This window comes from Ruditapes philippinarum, unplaced genomic scaffold (assembly GCF_026571515.1).
Source record: "Ruditapes philippinarum isolate M1 unplaced genomic scaffold, ASM2657151v2 ctg57_1_1_1_1, whole genome shotgun sequence".
NCBI classification, from domain to species: domain Eukaryota; kingdom Metazoa; phylum Mollusca; class Bivalvia; order Venerida; family Veneridae; genus Ruditapes; species Ruditapes philippinarum.
In genome coordinates this window covers 865967-885567 of record NW_026855294.1, presented here as the reverse complement: position 1 = coordinate 885567, position 19601 = coordinate 865967, and the positions used below count along the sequence as shown (strand labels likewise).

Genomic DNA, 19601 nt, shown 5'->3' with positions numbered 1-19601 from the left:
GAGCTAAACTTATCGAGATACAGTCTAAAATTTATGTACCGGAAGTTCCAGTCGCATACCAGAGAATATGTTGAAAAATACAAATTCTGAGAATTACCGTTAATCATCAATTTATTTGAAGATTCATGTGTGTGTGTTTCAAATAAAAGGGTACATAATTTTGTTTGTCCTTCTAATTTTTGGTTTATTTAATATTCTTACATCTTATGCTTTTGTTTACATTTTCGCACATTGGCAACCAATTTCTATTTTTCTTGTCTTGAGTGTCATGCTTTTATTGTCAGCATCACTAAATTCGTGTCAATAGTTTCACGATTATGACATATTTCCGTGTCAATTTGACGGCAATCGATTGACTTATTTACACATCATGATGGTCATCTAAACACCAACAATTCATAGCAAAAGCCAAAATATTTTAAAAAGATCACGTAAAGATATTCCCTGCCAGACTTCCCGAAATACGTCGGTCTGACAGACATGTCCGATAAATTTTGATCAGTTCCGACGATTTTTTATTCCGGATTAGTCCGAATGTCCGGCTTTATCCAAGCCGCATGTATACAAAATGGCGTCGCTAAAGCTGCCAAACCTGGGAAAAACAAAAATCTACGTCAGAGGAGCGCGCAGAACAGCAATAAAAGGATGAAACGGATAGACCTGAGACAAAATTTAATGAAAAATGGAAGCAGGACCATGAATCGTTGGTGTATAACAGGGAGGAGATGAAAATGCACTGTACGGAATGTGCCGATTTTTACGGTGAAAAAAATAAAAACAAAAAGTGTTTTAGAAATACAAACACAAGTTTTTCTTTGATTTTGATCAATTTTATTTGGTCTGACAGATTTCGTTTCTGTCCGACAGATTTTCATGGTTTGTCAGACCGAATGTCTGACAGTTTTTTTTAACTTTCGGGAAGTCTGCCTGCAGGTTTGACATCTCTTTACATGCGCATATTTGCACACTTTTTAAGTCAGTGCAACCAAGTCTTTTCATTGCTATAGATAAACGAAAATAATACGAAATTAGGCAAAGCCTAGCCCTATCGCCCCTATGAACTGGGAAGTCCATTAAAAATTTAATTGTTTTTATTTGATCTTATTTTAAATATGCACATGTAGTCATTAAGCCGGGGACCATCTTCGCGGTCCTGGCCTTCGACATCCCGGTATTAAGTACAGTTATACTGAAGGACACCTCCACGTGTACTTTAGTTAAATAAAACCTATTTCTTTAAAATCCTCATTACTATTCATCATTTTCAAAATAAAAGATAGGAACAGTGTTTGTTTGTTTCCATTTTTGAACTTTAAATTTGTATCTTGAAACTTTAAGAATGATTTTAGTTAGATTCAGTTTTATTACATAGATCTATGTGATATCCTGGTGGGATCTAGAAAAAAAATCTGGTATTTTGACCATCCTTATCCTGATTCCTGATAGCAGAGATTGAAATAATAATAATAAAAATAAATGCCACCATGATATTAAATTTACAAAAATCAAATGCAGCATATGTCTATAAAATGTAATCCCTGCCTCCGGTCATTTGTGATAAACAGTATATTTGTCCATAAACTGCATAATAGCAGGTTCAATATTGTGTTGCTTATTGAGAATATGGGCAATGTGGCATAAGGAACTGTTCAATGTCACAAGGGATGTGGAAAGCCTATGCCCAACTTGTTCAGCATGGCAATTATGCTGATGGACAAGTACTGGTAGATTTTTCCATTCAACTTCTCTGTCGACAAGAAAAAATCTGAGCCAGTAGATAAAACAAAATACTGTATTTCTACCCCTTATCTATGAGAAACATTTATTCCAGTAAGTAAAGTTATGCATGAAATCTTAGTTTAAGTAACTACACTTTCTTGTATCAACAGTTTAACCCCATTGTAGAACTCTTTTAGAAAGGCAAGCTGTCTGATACCTAGATATATAAAGTTGTTTTGGTTCAATTTTTTACAATTGTATAAGTCATTGACTTTGTATTTAGAAGTAACAGTAAGTGTTACTGTACTATCAGAAAAAATCACCTTAATTGTAGAGAAGCAAAAAAAAAGAGTAACCATAAGCTCAAGCCTATTTTCATACTTAACAAGCATCAAAATGATGATAGTTTTGACATGATTCATTGGCATTGCCTTATAGAATTTGTAGAACATTTACTGAAACTGCAGAAATTATATCTGATTTAAGTGATTTTTATGTTGAGAAATCGGTTCATACCTAACTATGAAAGAACACTATATTCGGCTCTCATAAATTTTCGTTAAAATATGAACAAGTAAACTTAAGCTGTGGGCAAGTAAAAGTTTAAGCCTAACTTGTCAGTGGGAAAGTGCCTTGTGGCAAAAATTCATATTTCCACACACCTGGTTAGCCAAAGTTAATCTCACATGTTAACTAAGCATGTGTCACCTGTAATACGTTCTTTATTTAGCAGTAGGTAGTGCACGCTACGTCACAACAACCATGTATATTTACATTTATGAATTTGCACTTATTATAAAATTTGAAGCTGCCTTTTATGTTCTTTTATTAGTGCCGTACTGATATAGATTAAAGGGCGACCAAATCATTAAAATGCATCATTTTGATAACCTGTTTGAAATGTGACAAAAGCATGTCTGATTTATCTGTTTTAAGCTAATTAATTTATGGTGAAAAATACCAAAACTTGCTCCATTCTGTGTTTTGATTTATTGAATGTCTGAAAAGACCTCTTGGTGTTCAAAATATATGCAAACTAAAAAATAATGAAATGTAGCTATTCTGCAAATGGATATGATAATTTTCTTTCTTTTTCTTAGTGTAATATAATATTGTTAATTAAACCATGAATAAGATCATAAAAACACTTGTAATTTATAGGGTAATATGGATTCTTAATACCTAATGTGCTGAACAGGTGTTGAAGTTCGAGTCAATAAAAAGTCAGGTTTTGAGCCAGCTGAAAATCTGGTTTAAAATTGATTTTGATCATACCAGTCATTAATTTCCTTGAAACACTTATACAGTACCAGTAGAGATTTGATAGCACTAATAGTGGAGAAATTAAAAACGTCCTTTTGTTTTTTGATGGACAAACATATTTAAAGTAAATGACATAATTTGCAAAACAACCTTAACCCTTTATAGTTTGTGATGAAAAAAGGCATTTTCAATTAGGCTTAGATATGTTAGGCCATTTAAATTTGTCATCGGCAGTTTGCCTTTATATGCATCAACAGCATAGCATTCATTTCACCAAACAGGCATCAATTTTGACACCTTCCTCTCTCATAATAACTTCAAATGTTTAACAGTTATCCTTGGCCTTCTTGCATTCATATTCAATGGATACTTTTTAAAGGGTAACAAATAGTGATCCAATGTTTACCTATTTTGTTAAACTTGACTTTTGTTGATGATGACATTTATAGTGTTTTGATATTAAATGTTTAGATGATAATCAATTTGTCTATTACAAAGAGCTTAATTGTTTCACTCACCTTGATCAGCTTCACTGTAATTGTTCAATAAAATCTATAGTAAATAATTGGGACACATCATGAAAAGTTAATGTGAAATGATATTTCAAGTCTTCTGGGAAAGGTTTATTGTGAGAAAATTACAGTGTTTACCTATATTTCAGTTACACTCTCATTTATATTTCATATCGACATTTTTATGCCCCCATTTAAAAGTAGGTGCATACTGTGATTGGGTTGGTCTTTATGTATGTGTGAACATCATCTCTTCCTTGTCTTATATGAATAACTAGAGAAAAAATAAGCCCTAGTTTATTTTACTTAGAGAAATTGGACATAGCCAGTAGATGACCCCAATTGATTTTTTTTATAGGTCAAGGTCACTGTGGCCTTGACCACTAAAAAGCTTGTCTGACCAATAACTAAGGAAAACTTTCGCCTACAGTCCTCAGATATTATATGAAGGTTAGTAATGACTAGTAGATCACCACCTCTATTGATTTTTAGAACATTTATTTCAAGGTCACAGTGATACTTAAAAATGAAAACAATAATTTTAGTCATACAGGTTGTTACTATTACTTTTATACATACATGTGTATGTGCTATGAATATAACACTTATGCATAAGTATGCCAATATGCCACTCTGATGGCACATGAAGTGGGGGTAGTGGTGTCCTATGGACACATTTTCTAGTCATTGTTTCTTTCACTGTTTTATCTAGTTACTGATATATGATATATAGTTAAGTTGAAAATTGTATATTTCATATATCTCCTATTTTAATATTATTTGTGCAAGTTCTTACATTGTAACATTGATAAACAAAAATATGATTTTATTTTTAATGATTATGTTATAAACTGGACACACAGGCCTCACCAGCAGTTTGTTGTTATTATTATGTGTCAGCATATACAGCTTAAACCCAACTAAATGTTGTCTTTCTATGAAACAAATTTTTAAAAAAAAGGGATACGTTTGTCAAATGAAAAGGGGCTTTAAAAGAGCTTAGCCCTTCCATCAGAGCCCAGAATCATCCTACAGGTATAAGTTGCATGCATTTTGAAAGAAAAGTTAAAACTTTTGAAAATAGACAAAGAAAATCTCATTGACTGCTTGAACATGTCTTATCACTGTTGTCCAACAATTAATCACTTATAGGTTGGCTAGGGAAATGTTCATACAATCCTTGTATTATTCATTATCTTCGACTCAAATTAATTTAGAAGTACATGTATCAGTTTTATCTATTAATGCTAAATGAAAAATGATGGGGAAAAATGAAGACCAATGCAACTATATTTCAACATGTACCACTGATTTAAACAGACTATGACTGTGTGAATGGTGTAGATTTTAAACAAATTGTATCACATTGTAAATTCAGATACCATATAAGTACTTTATTCTGCGGGAACTTTATTTCTGCGGGAACTTTATTTCTGCTATTTCTGCGGTTCATAACGACACCGCAGATTAAAAAACTGTAGAAAATTAAGCCTTTCCTATTTTATATGTCAAAATATTTCAACTACAGGGAAAATATAGTTACATTACCATGTATCGTTATCGGCTTTTGTAGATGGGATTTTTTTATGTATCCGTCATGAACAAAATATAAGGGGGGAAAGCTTACTTTGCTTGTTCTTTTTGTTGAAATAAATAATTATCATGTTTGTATGATTTTCGCTCATCCCAAGCTTGATGAGTTTTTTTGTGTGTATAGTTTTAAAGAAAAACTATTATAGTTTGACAGGTGATACAAAAATGACCCTTGTTTGTTATTTTCATTCAAACCTGCTATAAACATACCTTTTATGTATTTGTACAATATATTGTGTCGTAGTACGGTTTTGCCATTGTTTATTTTCACACTTCATATTCATATAATTACAGTATTAAAATTTGTCATTCTTCGTTGTTTTCATGTTTGTTTTGAATGTGTATTGACCGATACATGTTGATTACGACGAAACACATTATCAGTCTTGGAAGTAATGTAACATCATCAAATCTTGAAATGTTGTCTGTTTTTATCGGTTAATTTTTTACATGTATCTTAGTTAATTCGCAGAAATAAAACTCATTAATGCGAGAATGATGACATCGCAGAAATAAGATACGTAGAAATTTAAAACCCCTTATTTTAACAAAAATCGCAGAATATTAAGCCCGCAGTAATAAGTACTTATACCCTGTCAAGAATTTGAATTACCAGGTTCTGTTAGGAAAATAACCCATACCCTTGAAATTTGGAATTTTTATGATGTTTTAAAATATAATATAAAAATTTGGCAATTAATCTGTCATAAAAATAATGTACATAATCTTTAGTTGGACATTATTTTCTGAGAATTTGATAAAAAAGAAGATATTTTAAGACCAAAATAATGGTAATAAAATGAGGTTGTCTTGGTATTTGAAGTGCAATTTAAGTACAATTAACTCAAAGGAGACATGATGCATGTCTTTAACTGGTTAAAATTATAAATAGCTACAGATAAAATACTATATTTAAAATAGCATGATAAAATTATCATATTAAGCTCTTTGACATAATGGCCTATGACATTATGGAAGAGCACAACTACAGTGAATCTGACTCCAGAATATTCACTGTTAGACTAATGCACAATTTAAGAAGAAAAAGTATTTTTCTCTCCTCCCTGTGGTAACAATGACAAGTATGGTATTTAGAAACTGACTCAATGGCATCAAATTCTGTAAGAGGTATTATAGATGACAATAAAGGAATGTGTTAATATCATTTATCAAATAGTCTTTAAATAATTTAGTATACTACTGGATATTTATTATGTTAAGTAATTTGAAATCTTGTGTTATGTTCAGATGGAAAAGATAGAAATAGTTCTTTTTGTAAAACCGGTTGTGTGGCAACAGTAGTATGTTGCGGATCAAGTTGTAATATAACATGAAGTCTGTAGTTTAAGCCTTGTTGAATATCAGTTTTCATGCCAGTGTCAAAGAATTTAAATAGCAAGACACCCCTGCCCACCTCTATTTCTTCATAATTCCATATAATAATGTTACAAATATAGGAAGCTATCCAGCTAGCTTATAAGTAGAATAGTGTTTTACTTGACCATCTTTTTCAGAATGAATGCATATACTAGGCATGCCAACTTGAAAATTAGATTCTTGACAAATTAATAATGAAAGCTGTTAAATTAGTTCACGATTTTTGTGTGGATTTATATAGTATTTTTAGAGTTATTGCCCTTGACTTAGTAAAATTTTGCAGTTTTCAGCTTGTCACATGTAACTCTAAAAGGATTTGGCATAGAGTCATGAAACTTTACAGGAATATTGATCTGCATGTGTAGTTGTGCACCTGGGTATTTTCGACTGGATTTATTTAGTATTTTTAGAGTTACTCCCTTGACTTAGAAAAATTTTGCAATTTTCAACTTGTGTCGCATGTAACTCAAGGAGGATTTGACATAGAGTCATTCAACCTTACGGGAAGGTTGCTCAGCATATGTAGGTGTGCACCTTGGATTTAGCTTGTGGTTTTATCCAGTATTTGTAGAGTTATTTCCCTTGACTTAGTAAAAACCGTTTCATTATGTTGTGTTATTTGTTCCTTGAGTGCTTGAGTTAGAATCAACCAACTTTACAGGAATAATGATCAAGATCACTAAATTACAGGAATAATGATCAACATCACTGTGAAGCTATGCACCTGGGACTTTGCATGTGGATTTTTTTCCAGTTTTGTTAGAGTTATTGCCCTTGATTTACAGTAGTATAAATTTGCAATTTTCAACTTGTTCATGCATAGCTCAAAAAGTATTTGACTTGTAGGACTGAAAGTTTACAAGAATGTTGGTCAGCATGTGTACTTATGCACCTTGGGGTTTGCTTGTGGATTTATTCAGTATTTGTAAAGTTCTTGCCCTTTACTTAGTTAAATATTTTTAGTTTTCAACTTGTGACACATGTAGTCCAAAAAATAAGATTGACAGAACAGTGGCGCGGTGGGGGGCACCCATGTCCTATGGACACATTTCTAGTTTAATATATATTTAACAATTTTTAGAATGAAGGGGTCTGAGATTTCTTGCTTCTTTTCAAAGGAATCTGTAAAATTTGAATAGTTAAGTGCCATAGAAGGAATTTAAGTATGCTTAAACTTTTTTTATCAAACTTTTTTAAAACATAAGACATGTTTGCTGTCATCCAACATGACAGATTTTGTACATGTTACCAATGGCACTATTTTCTTGTTTGAGTGTTTTTATTTAATTATCCTATAAATGCAGTAATATTGTAAGAGCAGGCCATTTACCTGAGTCATAATTTACTCTTTAGTGATATAAAGTGTGGTTGAGTCACCTGGACCTTGTTTGTTCCCATCATATTGGAAATCAATACACAGTTAACTCCATCAGGCTTCGGAGTTCACAAGAGAGAGTTGAAATTTCTGATAAACAACATTTTTATAGCCATATTCAGGATGCTTCCTATAATGTTGATGACCCTGGTCAGTGATGGTCAGTTTGGGATACATAAATCACTGTACAATTAGGAAGCATTTACATAATGTCTGGCTGTGAATTCCATAAAAGTGTTTATAAATGGTGTATTCCAGTATTGGAAATTTTATCTGTTCAAGGTCATTTTTTATGACGGTGAATTTCTGGAATAGTTTCAAGTCTCCATGTTGAATGGAATCTGTATTTTGAAGAGAGGTTTTTATTTTCACAGTGAAATGTAAGTACATGACTGTATAGTATTTAATACATTTGAAGTTAGTATTAGTTTTATGTCTTGTTGAAATCATAAGCACAGTTTTGACTGTGTTTTATTATATGTCTGAACAGAAAATTTCAGTTTCTACATGCATAGCAGGCAAGCCCATGCTTTCATGCATTTTAATAATCTCGTTAAAGTAGACTGTAGCTGAAGAATGTCTTTCCATAGGACACCATAAAATTTTAAGTCAATACCTTGGAAAAACACCACATAAAATGCAAAATACATGCATAATCAGCATGAAATACACTACATGATGTCACATGAATATGTATTCACTACAAACATCAGATGGTGAAATCATTTTTAGCAACAGGTCGCCCTGCTGGGTTTTGGAAAACAGTGTGATATCAAAGTACATCAAATGTTGATTTTTGTGCACTATTTGGTTTTGTGCTATCCCAGACAGAGAAATATATATCCACAGCATACAGCATAACAGCAGTGTCAAGATTGCTTGTATTTAGATGTAAGAAGAGATTTTGAGAGGTTCAAATACCCGTTGAAGACTAGTAAGAATGATGTGGCAATGCAAACAGTGCTGTCTGTAGATGAAATTTAGGGATTAGGGTTGATAATGATAGAAAGGTAAGCAAACATGAAATTGTGACAGAAGTAACTGGTCTGTACTAAGTACTTTTCCTAACATTTTAGTCTTTTAGAGATGGAGTGCATTTTATGCACAATGGATTCCATGGCTTTTAACTAGTGAACAGAATGTGAAACATGTGGATCTGGAGTTTTTTCAGACTATGTGTCAGAGGTGATAGTTTTTGGTGACATACATGTAGCTTCAAATGAAACTTAGTTACTTGTGTTTCAACTCGAAAGAAAACAGGAAACTGAAGAAGTCTCGGGTGTCAAAATCTAATGCCAAGGTGATGTTACACATCCAGACTTATAGTGTCACATGAAGTTTCAAACTGTCATGGCTGCCTACCTTCCAAAGGTAAATCAGGAGACATTAAGTTGTGACATCACCAATTAGAGACCACAGCTTACAAACATCATTCTGTACATTGTACAATGTTCGCTCACACTCTTCAAACATGAGGATAGAGACACTGCACATGTTAACATCCAGACAGTGGCTCATCCCGGACCTTGACCCTTGTGATTTGCTCTCTTTCACACCAAGGAAAATCTACAAGAAACTTGGCCTTGCACTGAAAGTGGCAGTTGCAAACACTGTGGCATCAGACTTTATAGATATTAGTACCAGACAGTTATTGTGAGCCTATGCAGAATTGTATTGACCATTCTGGTGAATATTATGAGAAGGACTGATAGGTCTGCATATTGTGTAATTTTGATTAAATACTGTAGACTGGTCACAGGAAGTTAGTAGAAACTTATAATGTACAGTAAAACTATAATAATAGAAAACTTGAAGTCTTAAAACTTTTTGATACTCTCTCGTAATGGCTTGGGTTATATATACAAACAACCATTTATATAGGGCCATATAACCTGTAAAAAATAGATGCTTTTCACATAGTAATATTACCTCACCTTGCCACCATATTCCAAAGATACCATAATTATGCTTAAGATAAAAGTCTCATAATTCTATAATCTACTGATGGTGCTATAATAATATTTTGCTGTATGTATAAAATAATTTGACAGCTGGGTGATTAGATTTTTATATTATTTTCTCTGGAATCGGCATGAAGTCTGAATTAACATTTCACTCTAAAAATGGAAGTGTTGTCACATCATAGAGAGTAGAGAGTTTCTTTTTTCCAAACATAAGGGTTTTTATGCTCAAAGGATGAACCCCTGACACCCCTCCCCACCATGTGAAAATGATTTGTATCTTTTTAAGCTTTAAAACAAGTTGTTGTCTTATGCTTATTCCATTTATATTCACTGACCTGTCCTATAATACAAAAATATCTAGAGGTTTTGTATTTTATTTTTGAATCATCATATTTTCACAATAAAACTTGTTTTTAAAGCAGAATATAATATTATAATCGTCTTTGTTATAATATGTATAAAACAATATTTATATAATGACTGTATACATAGTAACTTGGGTGTGAAATATATGTTACAGAATTTGAATTCTTAAATAGAAAGTACTTACAAGGTTGGCTATGTTTACATATAAGATTAGAAGTCTATGTAGAAATACTATTATATGGGTGTCTTGAGGTTAACAAATGAAATAGGATGTTTAAGATGACTGTAAACAATCGATACACGCCTTCTCATCTAAATACTTGTTAAATACTTGTCATGTTTTGAAATTTTATTACTATACTGTAGTATATAAAATAATTTTCATTATTGAGCTCATTACGAGCATTTGGGAGCATTTAACTAAATGAATTAGTAAATGTGAACTGTAAGTACCTATCGACTTGTTTCTCCTGTTAATGATGGTCAGATAGGTGGGACTTGTTTATGATGTGTGAACAATGTTGACAGATGATTTCTAAAACAGATATTTTTTGTCGGCATTGATTAGTTTTAAGCTTTTTAAAATAATATGGTTGCCAATAGTGAGTTTTCCATATAATTAGAGGTGGAATTTTGTCAATATATATAAAGTAAATCTGTATATGTATTATTCATCTAATAACTTTTTGCATTATTGTATCATCCTTGAAATATTGTAATCTGATATGTGATCATATATCATTATTATCTTGTAGACATTTTGTTCAGACTTTCAGACATTTTATTTACAGTTTTCTGGAAAATTCAGCATCTTATACCCTAGTGTAACATAGTAACAAGTCATTAAAGTGTCGGCTAGTTGTGTCGTGTGACAGGAGGAAACAGGGACTGGTTCTCCTAGAAGGTATTTACATGTTATTGTAATAATATTTTTTGACGGATTGAAAGTGTATAAAGCTATATTTCTTCTACCTGTAGTTACCGGTAAAAATATTTTGTTATGGAACATTTTATTCATACATTATTCATGTGTATTAAATAAAAGAGGCATTCTTTATTATAAGTCTTCCGAGAGTTGACCGTAAAATTATGGATACAACATCAGTTAATAAATTTTTAAAAATTATATAAACAGATATAGCTTTATATACTCTGTAAGAAAAAATATGCTTAGATTTTTAAGCTTTACTTACAAAGAGTGTCTCTAAATTTGTATTGAGAAGGTTAAATGAATCTTGTCTCTACTGGCTGAGATTTTTGTACCAACATATTTATAAAGATTTCTGGTTGTGTCGTGACAAACTGTACATACATTTTATATTCTATAGAACGAATTTCATTTAACTTTACAAGAAATCTATTAGTGTATGGAAAATTTTTCTATTGCCATGTTAAATGAAATTTGTCTGGTATTTTCCCCAAGATATATTGTATTACAGAATATAATGTATCAGCATTGTATTTCAGTGTTAGTTAAAGTCTAAATTTCAGCCTTGTCATCATAATATAAAAAAGACAGACTCAAGTATACTTCCTTGTTAATGTATCAAACTTAAAATGTATAAATCATAGAGAAAAGATGCTTTTTAGCTCACCTGTCACAAAGTGACTGGGTGAGCTTTTGTGATCGACTGAGCCTATTTCATCCAAACTTCACAGGAATGTTCCTTTGGTGGTCACCTTTAAAAATTAAGAATTTAATTCCATGCAGAACTCTGGTTGCCATGGCAACCGATAGAAAAAACTTAGAATATCTTCTTTTAAAAAACCCAAAGAGGTAGAGCTTAGATATTTGGCATGAAACATCTTCTAGTGAGTGTCTATCAAGTTTGTTCAAATAAAAGCCCTGGGGTCAAAATTGGCCCCGCCCCGGGGGTCATTGATTTTCCCAATATGCATATAGTAAAAACTTATAAAATCTTCTTTTAAAGAACCCAAAGAGCTAGAGCTAAGATATTTAGCATGAAACATGTTCTAATGGGTGTCTACCAAATTTGTTCAAATAAGAGCCCTGGGGTCAAAATTGGCCCCGCCCCAGGGGGTCATTGATTTTCCCAATATGCATATAGTAAAACTTATAAAATCTTCTTTCAAAGAACCCAAAGAGCTAGAGCTAAGATATTTAGCATGAAACATGTTCTAATGGGTGTCTACCAAATTTTTTCAAATAAGAGCCCTGGGGTCAAAATTGGCCCCGCCCCACAGTGTAAGAAATTAGGATTTGAATCCACTAGAATGGTCGAACTATCAGATTGGAATATTCACTAGCCCAAAAGACATTTCACTAGCATGATTCATTTGTTTTAAACAGTTGTTTATATTGCCTCTGAAAATACAGTAGCCTGGTCGGGCTTGTTACTGTGAAAAGTTGGTAGCCCGAGGAGAAATTTAGTAGTCAGGGGCTATAGGACTACTGCAAATTTCGAACACTGGCACAAGGGGTCATTTTCCTTCTATATGTATAGCAAAAACTTAAAAAATCTTCTTTGAAAAAACCCAAATAGCTAGAGTTTAGATACTAAGCATGAAAAATCTTCCAGTTAGTGTCTACAAAGTTTGTTCAAATAAAAGCCTTGGGTCAAAATTGGCCCTGCCCCTGGGGACATTGATTTTCCTTATATGTGTATAGCAAAAATTTAAAAATCTTCTTTGAAAAAACCCAAAAGCTAAAGTTTAGATATTAAGCATGAAACATCATCTAGTGAGTTTGTTCAAATAAAAGCCCTGGGGTCAAAACTGGCCCCGCCCCAGGGGTGTCATTGCTTTTAACTATATGTGTATAGTTAAAACTTAAAAAATCTTCTTTTTAAAAAAAGAACCTGACTGTTGATTGCATTCTATATAACTATCAATATCTTTGAATTACATTTTTGGCATTAAACTTTCATGGGTTTTGTAAATGTAACCCCTCATTTGATATTAAAATTTACAAAATTTATTAAACTTAAAGCTTGATCATGCATTGTTACTAGTAAACGCAAATGAAATAAGAATTACTTTAATCTAAAAAGCAATTGATTTTTGATGTTTGAAGTAATTGTCTGATGAAAGTCTATAGACATGCATGACTTGTTTTGTGCATTGTGCATCATTTGTTTAATTTTATGTACCCACATAATGAAGATGTTCAGATCTTTTCTACAAGTTTGGAAGGCAAGCAATTATTCATTATTATAATGAAGGAGAAGGCACTCCATCATTATGGCAAGTTGTTAAAGGAAGAAAATATCTCCTGCTATATTATTCATCTGTGATTAATATCTTTCCAGACAGTTTGTCATAGAATTGTCTCATTTTGCAGTCTTTAATTTCAGACAGTTAGGATTACCTACCACTGCAACTGTAATATCTGGTTATTGCCACCAGGGTTTTCTTGTTGAGTTTTTCTTAAATGGGACTGGTGCAGCTTATACACCTGAAAGCAGTTACTTTTAAAAAAACATCTTGTATGATATACCTGTAGTTATCATTATTTCCTTTAAAAACTGCAGATAAATTACTAGAATCATCAGTTAGCTCTCTCTCTCTTTCTTTTAATATTAGCCCTTCACCAGCACACCAGTCTGAGTAATAGACTTTGTGGTTCTCTCAAGTCTTTACCATACACATTTAATTTCTGTTTAAGTCCAAATTGCGTCGCCTCCTGTTCAATGCTTGCATCTTTTAGGATCTATTCTGTTGCATGTGGACAAATTGCTGAAATATATTGTTGTCATGTATCAAATATTCACAGAAAAAAGTGTATCTAAGACTCAAACTTGTTAATATATTTAATGCTGTCTAAATACTGAGCTTATAATGCTGACTGGTAAGAACAAATTCATCATGACAAAGCATGATGTAAAGTTCTGAAAACAAAAGTTAGGTTTTGTGTTTATTCTTTGGTCTGTTCTTTCTTTTACATCTTGTTGAATTATTGGATGACAATGCAAGTTACTGATAATGATATAAATCATCAAAGACTAGCTACCTCAACATAAATCACTAATGATAAGGTGTTCTTATGGTTATTTGATAATTGTAGATCAAGATGTTGTCATGGTTATTTGATCTTTTTATGTGAGGTTTCATATCATTCTAAAAATATCTGTATATTTTAGTAACAAACAAATTTCTCTTTGTCCTTAATTTTGGAAGTTAATTAATTCAAGAAGTTACTAAAGGGCATCTGTGGCCGAGTGCATAAGGTTGTTGACTAGGTTCAAGCCACGCAAGAGTTGTCAGATTGTACGCGTGAGAAAGCTATCCAGCTAGCTTACAGAACATCTATGGTTCTACTCGGGTCCCTCTTTGTGCCTGAATATAATGTACAGAAGGGCACCGGAGACCTTCCTCTACCATTCAAGCTGGAAAGTCGCCTATACTGTGTTGGTGCAACATAAAACCCAACCAAAGTTTCAGCCTCATCATGATCAGATCAAAAGACAAACAGAATCAATTAGAATGTATTTTTGATATAACTACATTTAGGAGGCGATATGTATATTGTTGAATGATCTTTATGATAAAAAGTATTACACATGAATTTTGATCACTAATAAATATTAATTTTTTCCTCTGATTGTCCTCAGTTATTCTCTAATGTTGTAAAATAAATAAAGATTTCAGAAGATTTAAAATATTAGTAAGTTTATCAGGAAGTCTGTTTTGTTTTTGTTTTTGATAGTACTGCCTGACTGTCTCAGTAGGTTTCTATATTTTCATAAGTACAAAATTTGGAATTGTTCTGTTAAATTTCCCAACGGAGACATGAATTTAAAATGGCTGGCATTGTTGCAGTATCTGATAATCCTTCAATATAGGCAAGATGGAGTTTTCAAACAAGGAATACAAATGCATGCATTTCTGTTAGAGAATCAGTAGATAGAGGAACTTGTGTATTGATCCAGACTCGTCTTTCTTGCGTAGTTCCATGCTTTCGATCCAAGTCACTTTACATAGATGTTCAATATACCAGTTACAATGGCTGCTTTATTAACATACAGATATGATGTAAATTTTTCATGAAATTTATCACATTTTTGTATGAATTGAAGCCAAATTAGTTTTAAAGACAACAAGGATTTGATTTAAGAAGAAAGGTAAGAAAATAGTACTACTATTGATATTTGTTGTGAAATGAAATTTCAATCTTTAATGAACTCAAATGTCTGTATTCAGTAACAGTATTTTTTCTAATATTACAATAGTTATAAATATTGCAACATTCATAATTATTGTGAGACAATTGATAGTACAAATTTTGATGGGTTTTGTGGATATGAATTTTACATACAATGTAGTTGCAATATTAAAGGCAATTTAAAATATATTATTCTTATAATGCCCTAGCAAGTTTTTACAGTATTAGTGATTTGTATATTTGTATAATTCAGTAATGTAGGCTAGACAGCACAGATTTACCAGATGACAGGCTGTTAAAGTATCAGTCTCTAACTGCTACATGATGAACGAGTGAATTGCATGAGCTCTTGATATTACACTATAACATCTATACAATTCTGTAGTATTGCTCTTACCCTAAATGGATGTCATCACCATTTTATTTCTCCCAGGATAAAGATTTATTGAAAGTCACAAATGGCATTTAGACACATTGATAGATTTATGAAATGCTAAATGTATAACATACATGATCTCATACTATTAGTATGTGTTCACAAGTGAAAACAACACCATCCTTTTATTGCTTGCAAACTGATCATTTAAAAGGTAAATGGAAAATGAATTACACCTGCAGAATTGTATTATCCCATTTGATTCTTTGTGTCCATTTAGCATGGTAGGCTAATTGGGATGGGGGGGGGGGGGTTGTAGGCTTTCACTTCCGCCTTAATGAATGTACATGGCACCTATTAAGTTCTCATCAAATGATTACAGCTCTGAATATATAAAATAAAAAATATATATAAATAAAGCAATAACTAACTGTTCATAAACCATTTTCAAATAAAAAAAGTTAAATGCCTTCTGAGAATATAGTAAATAAACTGTTTGTCCATCCATCTGTTCGTACCAGATCAACTTAAACTTAAGCAAGATAAGTTCTACCTATACCAATAGTTTTATACCATACAAACTTACTTACCAATACAAAGTCCTTGATCTTAGGGTTGCATTCATTACACCCCAGGTATTTCCCTTTTAGCATTTTCAAAATGAGTGTGGTGAACATATTCCAGCGAGTTGGATATGGCTAAAGTTTTATCTGTACCACTGGCTTCATACTATACAGAATTATTTACTGGTACAAAGGCGTTGACCTCAGCAAGTGACATAACTGTGCCATCCAATTTCTCCACTTATTTCCCTTTTTATATGCCAAAATATATCTTCAGTCCTATAACGGTATGGGGGGGGGGGTTGTCCATCCATTCTTCTGTCCAATGGTTTATGAGCTTCATTCCATCCATCATCTTAGTCTGTGTCAGACAAGTTGAAAATATATCCCTGCAGAATAGCATGCTCTGACAGCAAGATTTATAATTTGTCCTTATTGAAACAATTGGTGTAATATTTTTCAGCACCATTTAAAAACATTGAATGGCTTGAAGTATGATTTTATACCCCAGCACAACAAAGTTGTATGGGGGGGTATACTGGAATCAGCTTGTCCGGACGTCTCCCCGTCCTTCCGTCGGTTTTTCCTTGTCCGCCCAATAACTTGAGATTCCTTTGGCCCACAGTCTTCATATTTGGCATGAAGGTTAGTCATGATTAGTAGATGACCCCTAATGATTTTAAGGTCACTTGGTAAAAGATCAAGGTCACAGGGACCTTGACTTAAAACACTTTGTCTGCCCAATAACTTTAGATTCCTTTGACCCACAGTCTTCATATTTGGCATGGAGGTTAGTCATGATTAGTAGATGACTCCTATTGATTTTGAGGTCACTGGGTCAAAGATCAAGGTCACAGGGGCCTTGACTAAAAAAAAGCTTTCTGCCCAATAACTTGAGATTCCTTTGACCCACAGTCTTCATATTTGGCATGGAGGTTAGGCATGATTAGTAAATGACCCCTATTGATTTTGAGGTCACTGGGTCAAAGGTCAAGGTCAGAGGGGCCTTGACTAAAAAAAAGCTTGTCGCCCAATAACTTGAGATTCCTTTGACCCACAGTCTTCATATTTGGCATGGAGGTAAGTCATGATTAGTAGATGACCCCTATTGATTTTGAGGTCACTGGGTCAAAGTTCAAGATCACAGGGGCCTTGACTTAAAAAAAGCTTGTCTGCCCAATAACTTGAGATTTCTTTGACCCACAGTCTTCATATTTGGCATGGAGGTTAGTAATGATTAGTAAATGACCCCTATTGATTTTGAGGTCAATGGGTCAAAGGTCAAGGTCACAGGGGCCTTGACTAAAAAAATTTGATTTTGAAATTTTCACATTTGAAGCATGGAGAATACATATCTTAGAAATGCACTGGCTTTGTAACCTCAGATTTGGCAGGGTGAATCTAAATGGTCACTGTTGATTCTGGTATGCAGGGGGTATTCACGCCATGACAGTGGCAGTTCTAGTTTGTTCATATTTCAGTCTGTTTTTCTAAACATGAGACAATGTGATGAAGGGCTCATGATATGTAATGTCCTATAAACCCTTGATTGCAAGGTTGTTACTTTGATGTGTTTGGTGGAAAAACAAGTTTTACAGGTTTTAAGCCTTTAAATATTTTAATGGGTTGGGCAGTTTTCAACAAACAAAATAAGTAACCTTTTTTTCATGGATGCATCATCATTGCACGTTATATAAACAAGCATCCATCTATCCCCTTTTATAGGTCTATCTGTTTTAATTACAAAATTTTTCATTTCTTTTTTTTTCTTTTAGTAAGTATTATACTGGTATCACTGTATTTGGTGCTGCCCACACTATTGTTCCCATGAAGACATTTAGAGAAAAAAAACTAAAGTTTTCTTTAGAGATATTATTATCAATAAAGACATTATTTCATGTAGGTTTTAGATTTCAGTATAAAAGCTGATACTATAAAAGAAATATTCTGGAAACATGGGTAGACTTGCGAAACATCATCTGTCAAATATAAGAAGACTTGTCGGTGATTTCTTGCCCCTTTAATCAAGCTTTATTGACTTTATGTACAAAACTGGGCCAGCATTGATGGATACTAATCAAATTTTATTTCTTCTTCAGGCTGGGATTGTTCTCTGTAAATAGTGCTTTATACCAAACCATTGATTTAGACTTTCTTGCTTAAACTGTTTTCATGCACAAAGGTAAATACATGTATTGCAGTGTTAGAAAATATCAATAATGATATTTTGATGATATGGCAGGTTGATGTTTTATTCCTTAATTAAGAAAACAGTGTCTGCTGATTTATTTGACAAGTCTGCTGGTATTTTACTGAATTTTTTGCTGCATTATGGTTATATAATTGATAACTTTTAGATGGTTGTCATATATGGAAACGCTTTTAAAGTTGAGTCTAGTCTTGTCCGGTTTGTCTAATCACAAAGTCCTATATACATGTATATAATTGACTGACTGTAAATGCTATTGACGTGGTTTAAGGTGCAGGGGTAATTAAGTTTATATACCTTAGAGAGAAGGACATTATCACATTTTGTTTTCTAAGTACATAGTGATAATGATGTGTTGTGGGGTCAGACCATTTCTTCGGAATGTTTTATGTTGCTTGTACACATATTTTAAATTAATTTCCTTCCATGTGTCTTTTGTCAGAAGTTAATTGAACGCAATATAGTAGGAGATTTATATTAAAACAGTAAAAGACAGGTTACATACTGTAGAAAAATACATCAGATAATTACATCTCCACTCAGATCAGATAATTACATCTCCACTCAGATTTCTTCTGTTTTTGTATATGTTGAGACATATTTTGGTTAAAGTATTGATTCTACCATTGTCACCAATAAAAGTCTGTATACATATCATTCTGGGATATACTTTCCTATACACAAAATAACTTGTACCAGATAAAACTTCTGATGTCAAATATTGATTCCATAATTGTTGAATGGTTCCCTGCTGGAACTGTGAAAGTGATTAGCCTTTGCCACTAGTGTAGACCCAGTCTGCATCCAACAGTTTTTGTCTTGATATCCCCAAAATTTAATATTGGACAGTTCCAAATATTTTAGCTGGACAAGTCCATTTAATATATCCAGGATGTGAAGGGTAAAAATACCGCAGCAATGAATGTAACAAGTACTGCATATAATTTCTCAATTATCATTTAAGACAGATTTCAGAGACTTATTGATTTCTTATTTATATGTTCCTGTAAATCTTATATTTTATAGCTTGCAGGCATCATGTTTTATGCAAATTCTGGATCATTTTGTCCATGACTAGCCGCTATTACTGGTTGTTACTTTTACCACAGATATTGACTTGCCATTCTCTGCTGATAAAAGTGTTATGTAGTTATTGAACCAT

The 19601-nt window shown here is 32.7% G+C and overlaps 1 protein-coding gene across 3 annotated transcripts in view; it reads left to right on the top strand.

The window, feature by feature from the left end:
- The first annotated feature begins 2 nt into the window (after positions 1-2).
- The window catches only part of LOC132742817 (uncharacterized), a 37959-nt gene continuing 18360 nt past the window's right edge, over positions 3-19601 (top strand). The window contains exons 1-2 of one of the 3 annotated variants that reach the window (XM_060731306.1): positions 3-150; positions 10961-11073. The gene's annotated coding sequence lies outside the window, so the exon portion shown is untranslated. Of the gene's footprint in view, positions 151-7934; positions 8220-10960; positions 11074-19601 lie in introns of those variants that run through there. The other 2 variants (XR_009627486.1, XM_060731307.1) reach the window with 2 other exon arrangements.